Genomic DNA, 8254 nt, shown 5'->3' with positions numbered 1-8254 from the left:
AGTCAGTTTTATTTCTTCTTTCCCAATCTGTATCAGTTTCATTTCCTTTTCTTTTCTTATTGTAGTAGCTATGGCTTCTAGTACAATGCTAAAAAGCAATTGTGAGAGGGACATCCTTGCCCCGGGTTTTATCTTAGTGGGAAAGTTTTCAAGTCTCATCGTTTCTTTTTAATTTATTTTTTTTTCTCACCATAGCACACATCCTTCCCAGTGTCCATCACCCAGTCTCCCCAACCCTTCTATCCCCCTCCTTTCCAGCAACCCTCAGTTTGTTTCTTGAGATTAAGAGTCTCTTACTGTTTGTTTCCCTCTCTGGTTTAGTCTTGTATCATTTTCCCCTCCCTTCCCCTTATGATCCTCTGTCTTGTTTCAAAAGTTCCTCATATCTGTGAGGTCATGTGATATTTGTCTTTCTCTGATTGACTTATTTCACTTAGCACAATACCCTCTAGTTCCATCCACGTGGTTGCAAATGGCAAGATTTCACCTTTTGATTGCTGCATACTATTCCATTGTGTGTGTGTGTGTGTGTGTGTGTGTGTGTACATACCACTTCTTCTTTTTCCATTCATCTATCAATGGACATCAAGGAGGTTCTTTCCATACTTTGGCTATTGTGGACATTCTGGCTATAAACTGGGGTGCATGTGCCCCTTCAGGTCACTACATTTGTTATCTTTAGGGTAAATACCCAGCAGTGCAATTGCTGGGTTGAAGGTGGCTCTATTTTCAACTTTTTGAGGAACCTCCATACTGTTTTCCAGAGCGGCTGCTCCAGCTTGCATTCCCACCAACTGTGTAGGCAGATTCCCCTTTCTCTGCATCCTTGCCAACACCTGTCATTTTCTCTCCTGTTAATTTTAGCCATTCTGACTGATGTGAGGTGGTATCTCATTGCGGTTTTTATTTGTATTTCCCTGCTGCTGAGGGATGTTCAGCACGTTTTCATGTGTCTGTTAGCCATTTAGATGTCTTCCTTGCCAAAATGTCTGTTCATGTCTTCTGGCCATTTCTTAATTGGATTACTTGTTCTTTGGGTGTTGAGTTTGGTAAGTTCTTTCTAGATTTTGAATACTAGCCCTTTACCTGATAGATCATTTGCAAATATCTTTTCCCACTCTGTCAGTTGTCTTTTGGTTTTGTTGACTGATTCCTTTACTGCGCAAAAGCTTTGATTTTGATGAAGTTCCAATAGTTCATTTTTTGCCCTTGCTTCCCTTGCCTTTGGGAATGTTTCTAGGAAGAAGTTGCTGCAGCTGAGGTCAAAGAGGTTGCTGCCTGCATTCTCCTCAAGAATTTTGATGGATTCCTGTCTCATATTGAGGACTTTCATCCATTTTGAGCCTATGTTTGTGTGTGGCATAAGGAAATGGCCCAGTTTCATTCTCCTGCATGTGGCTGTTTAATTTTCCCAACACCATTTATTGAAGAGACTGTCTTTTTTCCATTGGACATTCTTTCCTACTTTGTTGAAGATCAGTTGACCATAGAGTTGAGGGTCCATTTCTGGGCTTTCTATTCTGTTCCATTGATCTATGTGTCTGTTTTTGTGCCAGTACTATACTGTCTTGATGATTAGAGCTTTGTAATAGAGCTTGAAGTCTGGAGTTGTGATGCCCCCCAGAGTTGGTTTTCCTTTTCAACATTCTTCTGGCTATTCGGGGTCTTTCTTTGTTCTGTATAAATTATAAGAGTATTCATTCCATTTCTTTGAAAAAAGTGGATGGTATTTTGATAGAGATTGCATTAAATGTGTAGATTGCTCTAGGTAGCATAGATATTTTCACAATATTTGTTCTTCCAATCCATGAGCATGGGATGTTTTTCCATTTCTTTGTGTCTTCCTCAATTTCTTTCATGAGTACTTTATAATTTTCTGAGTACAGATTCTTTGCCTCTTTGGTTAGATTTATTCCTAGGTATCTTAGGGTTGGGGGTGCAATTGTAAATAGGATCAACTCCTTAATTTCTCTTTCTTCTGTCTTCCTGTTGGTATGTAGAAATGCAACTGATTTCTGTGGAAGGATTTTATATCCTGACACTTTACTGAATTCCTGTATGAGTGCTAGCAGTTTTGGAGTGGGTTTGCCCGCATAAAGTATCATATTATCTGCAAAGTCTGAGATTTGGACTTCTTCTTTGCTGATTCGGATGCCTTTTGTTTCTTTTTGTTCTTTGATTGCTGAGGCTAGGACTTCTAGTACTATGTTGAATAGCAGTGTTGATTGTGGATATCCCTGCCGTGTTTCTGACTTTAGGGGAAAAGCTCTCAGTTTTTCTCCATTGAGAATGATATTCAGTGTGGGTTTTTCATAGATGACTTTTATGATATTGAGGTATGTACCCTCTATCCCTACACTATGAAGAGTTTTGGTCAAGAAAGGATGATATACTTTATCAAATGCTTTTTCTGCATCTACTGAGAGTATCATATAGTTTTTGTCCTTTCTTCTATTAATGTATTGTATCACACTGATTCATTTGTGGACGTTGAACCAGCCTTGCAGCCCAGGAATAAATCCTACTTGGTCATGGTGAATAATCCTTTTAATGTACTGTTGGATCTTATTGGCTAGTATTTTGGTGAGAATTTTTGTATCTGCAAAAATTCATCAGGGATATTGGTCTATAATTCTCCTTTTCAATGGGGTCTTTGGTTTTGAGATCAAGGTAATGCTGGCTTCATAAAATAAGTTTGGAAGTTTTCCTCTCCATTTCTATGTTTTGGAACAGTTTCAGTAGAGTAGTTATTAATTCTTCTTTAAATGTTTGGTAGAACTCCTCTGGGAGGCTGTCTGGCCCTGGGCTCTTGTTTGTTGGGAGATTTTTGATGACTCCTTCAATCTCCTTACTGGTTATGGGTCTGTTAAGGTTTTCTATTTTTTCTGGTTCAGTTTTGGCAGTATGTAAGTCTCTAGGACTGCATCCATTTCTTCCAGATTGTCTAATTTGCTGGTGTATAGTTGCTCATAATATGTTCTTATAATTATTTTTATTTCTTTGGTGTTGGTTGTGATCTTTCCTCTTTCATTCATAATTTTATTAATTTGGGTCTTTTCACTTTTATTTTGGATAAGTCTGGCCAGGGGTTTATCAATCTCATTAATTCTTTCAAAGAACCAGCTTACTTTCTTTGATCTGATCTACTGCTCTTTTGGTTTCTATTTCATTGATTTCTGCTCTGAACTTTATTATTTCTCTTCTCCTGCTGGGTTTAGGTTTTCTTTGCTGTTCTTTCTCCAGCTTCTTTAGGTATAGGGTTAGGTTGTGTACTTGAGACCCTTCTTTTTTCTTGAGAAAGTCTTGTATTGCTATATACTTTCTTTCTTCTTCTTTTTTTTTTTTTTTCTGGGTTGATTTTCATGTATGCTTTTTTAAAAAATTTTTTTATGCTATATACTTTTCTGTCAGGACCACCTTTCCTGCATCCCAGAGATTTTGAACATATGCTTTCATTTTCATTTGTTTCCCTGAATTTTTAAAATTCCTCTTTCATTTCTTGGTTGACCCATTCATTCTTTAGTAGGATGCTCTTTAGCTTTCATATATTTGAGTTCTTTCAAATTTCCTCTTGTGGTTGAGTTCTAGTTTCAAAGCATTGTGGTCTTAGAATATGCATGGAATGAGTCCAGTCTTTTGGTACTGGTTAAGGCCTGATTTGTGACCCAGGATGTGATCTATTTTGGAGAATGTTCTATGTGCACTTGATAAGAATGTGTATTCTGTTGTTTTGGGATGGAATGTTATGAATATATCTGTGATATCCATCTGGTCCAGTGTGTCATTTAAAGCCTTTATTTCCTTGTTGATCTTTTGCTTAGATCATCTGTCCATTTCAGTGATGCGGGCATTAAAGTCCCATACTATTATTGTATTATTGTTGATGTGTTTCTTTCATTTTTTAATTTGGCTGCTCCCATGTTAGGGGCATAGATATTTAAAATTGTTAGATATTTTTGGACAGATCCTTTGTGCATGATATAATGTCCTTCCTCATCTGTTATTATTGTCTGTGGCTTAAAATCTAATCTGTCTGATATAAGGATTGCCACCTCAGCTTTCTTTGGATGTCCATTAGCATGGTAAATTGTTTTCCACCCCCTCACTTTAAATCTGGAGGTGTCTTTCTGTCTAAAATGAGTCTCTTGCAGGCAGCATATTGATTTTTTTTTTATCCATTCTGATACCCTGTCTTTTTTTTTTTTTTTTTTTAAGATTTTATTTATTTATTTGACAGGCAGAGATCACAAGTAGGCGGAGAGGCAGGCAGGGAGAGAGGAGGAAGCAGGCTCCCCGCTGAGCAGAGACCCGCCCGATGCGGGGCTCGATCCCAGGACCTTGGGATCATGACCTGAGCCGAAGGCAGAGGCTTTAACCCACTGAGCCACCCAGGCACCCCACCCTGTGTCTTTTGATTTGGACCTTTGGCCCATTTACATTCAGGGTAACTATCAAAAGATATGAATTTAGTGCCATTGTATTCCCTGTAAGGTGACTGTTACTGTATATCGTTTCTCTTTCTTTCCAGTCTGTTACTTTTAGACTCTCTCTTTCCTTAGAGGTCTGCTTTCAGTATTTCCTGTAGGGCTGGTTTAGTGCCTGCAAATTCTTTTATTTTTTGCTTATCCTGGAAGTTTTTTGTATCTCCTTCTATTTTCAATGACAGCCTAGCTGCATACAGTATTCTTGGCTGCATGTTTTTCTCATCTAGTGTTCTGAATATATCATGCCAGTCCTTTCTGGCCTGCCAGGTCTCTGTGGGTAAGTCTGCTGTCAGTCTAATATTTCTACCATTGTAGGTTACAGACCTTTTTTCCCCCCAAGCTGCTTTCAGGATTTTCTTTTTGTCTCTGAGACTTCTAAGTTTTACTATTAGATGATGGGGTGTTAATATATTTTTTATTGATTTTGAGGGGGTTCTCTGTGCCTCCTGGATTTTGATGCCTGTTTCTCTTCCCAAGTTAGGAAAGTTCTCTGCTGTAACTTGCTCCAATATACCTTCTTCCCCCCTCTCTCTTTCTTCTTCTTTTGGGATCCCTATTATTCTAATATTGTTTCATCTTATGGTATCACTTTTCTCCCAAACTCTCCCCTCATGATTCACTAGTTGTTTATCTCTCTTTTTCTCAGCTTCTTCATTTTTCCATCATTTCATCTTCTATATCACTAATTCTCTCTTCTGCCTCATTTTTCCTAGCAATCAGAACGTCCATTTCTTATTGCACTTCATTAGTAGCTTTTTAAATTTCAATTTGGTTAGATTTTAGTCCTTCTGTTTCTCCAGGAAGGAGAAATTCTCTCGTATCTTCTATGCTTTTTTAAAACCCAGTTAGCTTCCTCCTCTCTCTCTCTGCCTGCCTCTCTGCCTGCTTGTGATTTCTCTCTGTCAAATAAATAGATAGAATCTTAAAAAAAAAAAAAGGGGGGGGGCACCTGGGTGGCTCGGTGGGTTAAGCCGCTGCCTTCGGCTCAGGTCATGATCTCAGGGTCCTGGGATCGAGTCCCACATCGGGCTCTCTGCTCGGCGGGGAGCCTGCTTCCTCCTCTCTCTCTCTGCCTGCCTCTCTGCCTGCTTGTGATTTCTCTCTGTCAAATAAATAGATAGAATCTTTAAAACCCAGTTAGCATTTTTATAATTGTCATTCTGAACTCTACTTCTGATGTCTTACTAATGTCCATATTGAGTAGGTTCCTAGCAGTCCATTCTGCCTCTTGTTCCTTTTTTTGAGGTGAGTTTTTCAGAGTTGTCATTTTGTCCAGAGAAGAATAGATGAATGAGAGATCAAAATGCTAAAAGGGTAGCAATGACTCTAGACAAATATACAGTAACTAAATCAGAAGAGACCTGAAATGGGGGGAAGAAAAAGGAAAAAAAATATGATTAGGCTGGTGAATAGAACAGAGCCACACACTTGATTTTGGGTATATTTTGGCCTGTTAGAAGAAACTGCATCCCAAAATTTAAAGAAAGAAAAACATATATCTATATATATATATATATATATATATATATAGATATATATATCTACAAAAATAAGAGTAAATGTGATGAAGAGGTGAAATATTACTGTAAAGATGAACATTAAAAAAGGTTTTAAAGAAAGAATTGATAAGATAAATTGGTTGAAAAAAAAGGAGAGAATGTGATCAGGCTGGAGACTAGAACAAAGTCATACGATAGATTTATGGTATATTTTGTTCTGTTAGAAGAAATGGTATCCCAAAATTTTAAAGAAAGTTAAACTTACATGTATTTAAAAAATAAATTTAAATACAATGAAGGGATAGAATATGACTATAAAAATTAAAATTAAAAAATACTTTTATAAAGGTATTGATAAAATAGTTAAAATCGGTTAAAGTAGGGGAGAAGAAACATTAAAAAAATAGAAAAAATTATGAAAATTTAAAAAATTTAACTTTGAAAGACTAAAGAATTATGGGGGGAAAAGCCATGAATTCTATGTGCTGTATTCCCATAGCTCTGAAGTTTTGCAGTTCTCATTGATCAGTGATCTTGGTCTTGGTTGGATGTTCTTGCTGATCTTTTGATCTTTGGTTACTAAAGATCTTGCTGATCTTCAGAGGGGCCTGTTGCAGTGATTATCAAGTGTTTTTATCCAAAGCATAATTGCACTACCCTTGCCAGGGGCTAGGCTACATAATCTGCTTGGTTTTGCTCTGGGGAGCTTTTATTCCCTGAATGCTTTCCATACAGCTTTGGAGGATGGGAATGAAAATGACAGGCTCCCCCCCCCAATCTCTAGTCCCGGAGGAATGGAGACCTTGGGGGCCCTCCTCTTCAGTGCACCCTCAGAGAAATGCAGTCAATCCCTCCCATCTCCCTGGTCTCCTGCTGCACTCCGAGTTCAACCAATCTGTGACCCAGGATTTCTACCTGTATGGCCCCGTTTGGAGTCTCCAAACCCAGCTGGTTCCTGCCATGCAATCCTGCACTGCTCCTCCTAGAGAAGGAAGGGGGGGGGGTCTCCCTGGATCTACCCCGTGTGGCATCCCTGCTTGAAGAATAGTTGTCTGACTATGCCTTGGATCATGGTTTAAGGTAACCCTGAGCTGAGAGCCCCTCTTTGGCTTAATCTCTGCAGCTGGCTTCCTTGCTCCAATATCTGGGAGCTCTGCCACACTCAGACACCCCAGTCTTTCTGTGACTTCAAGGAGCCTGAGACTGCACTGTCCCAGTGAGGATTCCACCTCTGTTCAGCGACTGGAGCAATGGCTCTCTGCAGGCAGACTTCTAATAGTTCTGATTTTGTGCTCTGCTGCTCTCTCACTTGCTGGGAGCCAGCTCCCTCCCCCAACAGTCTATGTTCCCGTATATTGCCTTGGATTCACTCCTCTGCACGTCCTACCTTCTAGATAGTGGTGGATTTTCTGTTCCTAGAATTGCCGCTATTCTCCTCGATCTCCTGTTGAGTTTGTAGGTGTTCAGAATGGCTTGATAACTATCTAGCTGAATTCCTGGGACCAGGTGAAATTTAGGTCTCCTGCTCCTCTTTCATCTTGCTGGTCCTTCAAGTCTCATCATTAAGTGTGGTACTAACTTGAGGTTTTTGCTGATACTCTTTTTCAAGTTGAGGAAGTTCCTCTCTATTCTTAGTTTACAATTTTTTTTGTTGGGTGTTGGATTTTCTCAAATGCTTTTTCTACATCTATTGATAGGATCATGTGATTTTTCTTTAGCCTATTGATGTGATGGATTACATGAATTGATTTTCTAATGTTGAACAAGTCTTATATACCTTGAATAAATTCCACTTTGTAGTGGTACATAATTCTTTGTAAACATTGTTAAATATGATTTGCTAATATATTTTGTATCTATGTTTATGAAAGATATTTGTCTGCAGTTTTGCTAAGATGTCTTTGGTTTGGTATTAGGGTAATGCTGGTGATATAGAATAAGTTAGGAAGTATTCCCCCTGATTCTGTTTTCGGAAAAGGATTATAGATAATGGATGTTATTTCTTACTTAAATGGTGTAATTAATCAGTCAATCTATCTAGGCCCAGTGCTCTCTATTTTAAAGATTATTGATTATTGCTTCAATTTCTTTAATAGATGTAGGTTGTTTCTTGTTGTGTCTATTGTCTTTTCTATCATCGATTTCTTTTTGTGTGAGTTTTGGAAGATTGTGTTTATCTGAGAATTGTTACATTTAATCTAGGTTGTCAAATTTGTAGGCATAGAGTTATTTACAATACTTCTTTATCATTCTTGTAATATTCATGAAATC

This window comes from Mustela nigripes, chromosome 5 (genome assembly GCF_022355385.1).
Source record: "Mustela nigripes isolate SB6536 chromosome 5, MUSNIG.SB6536, whole genome shotgun sequence".
NCBI classification, from domain to species: Eukaryota; Metazoa; Chordata; class Mammalia; order Carnivora; family Mustelidae; genus Mustela; species Mustela nigripes.
Note: the sequence above shows the minus strand (reverse complement) of the source record.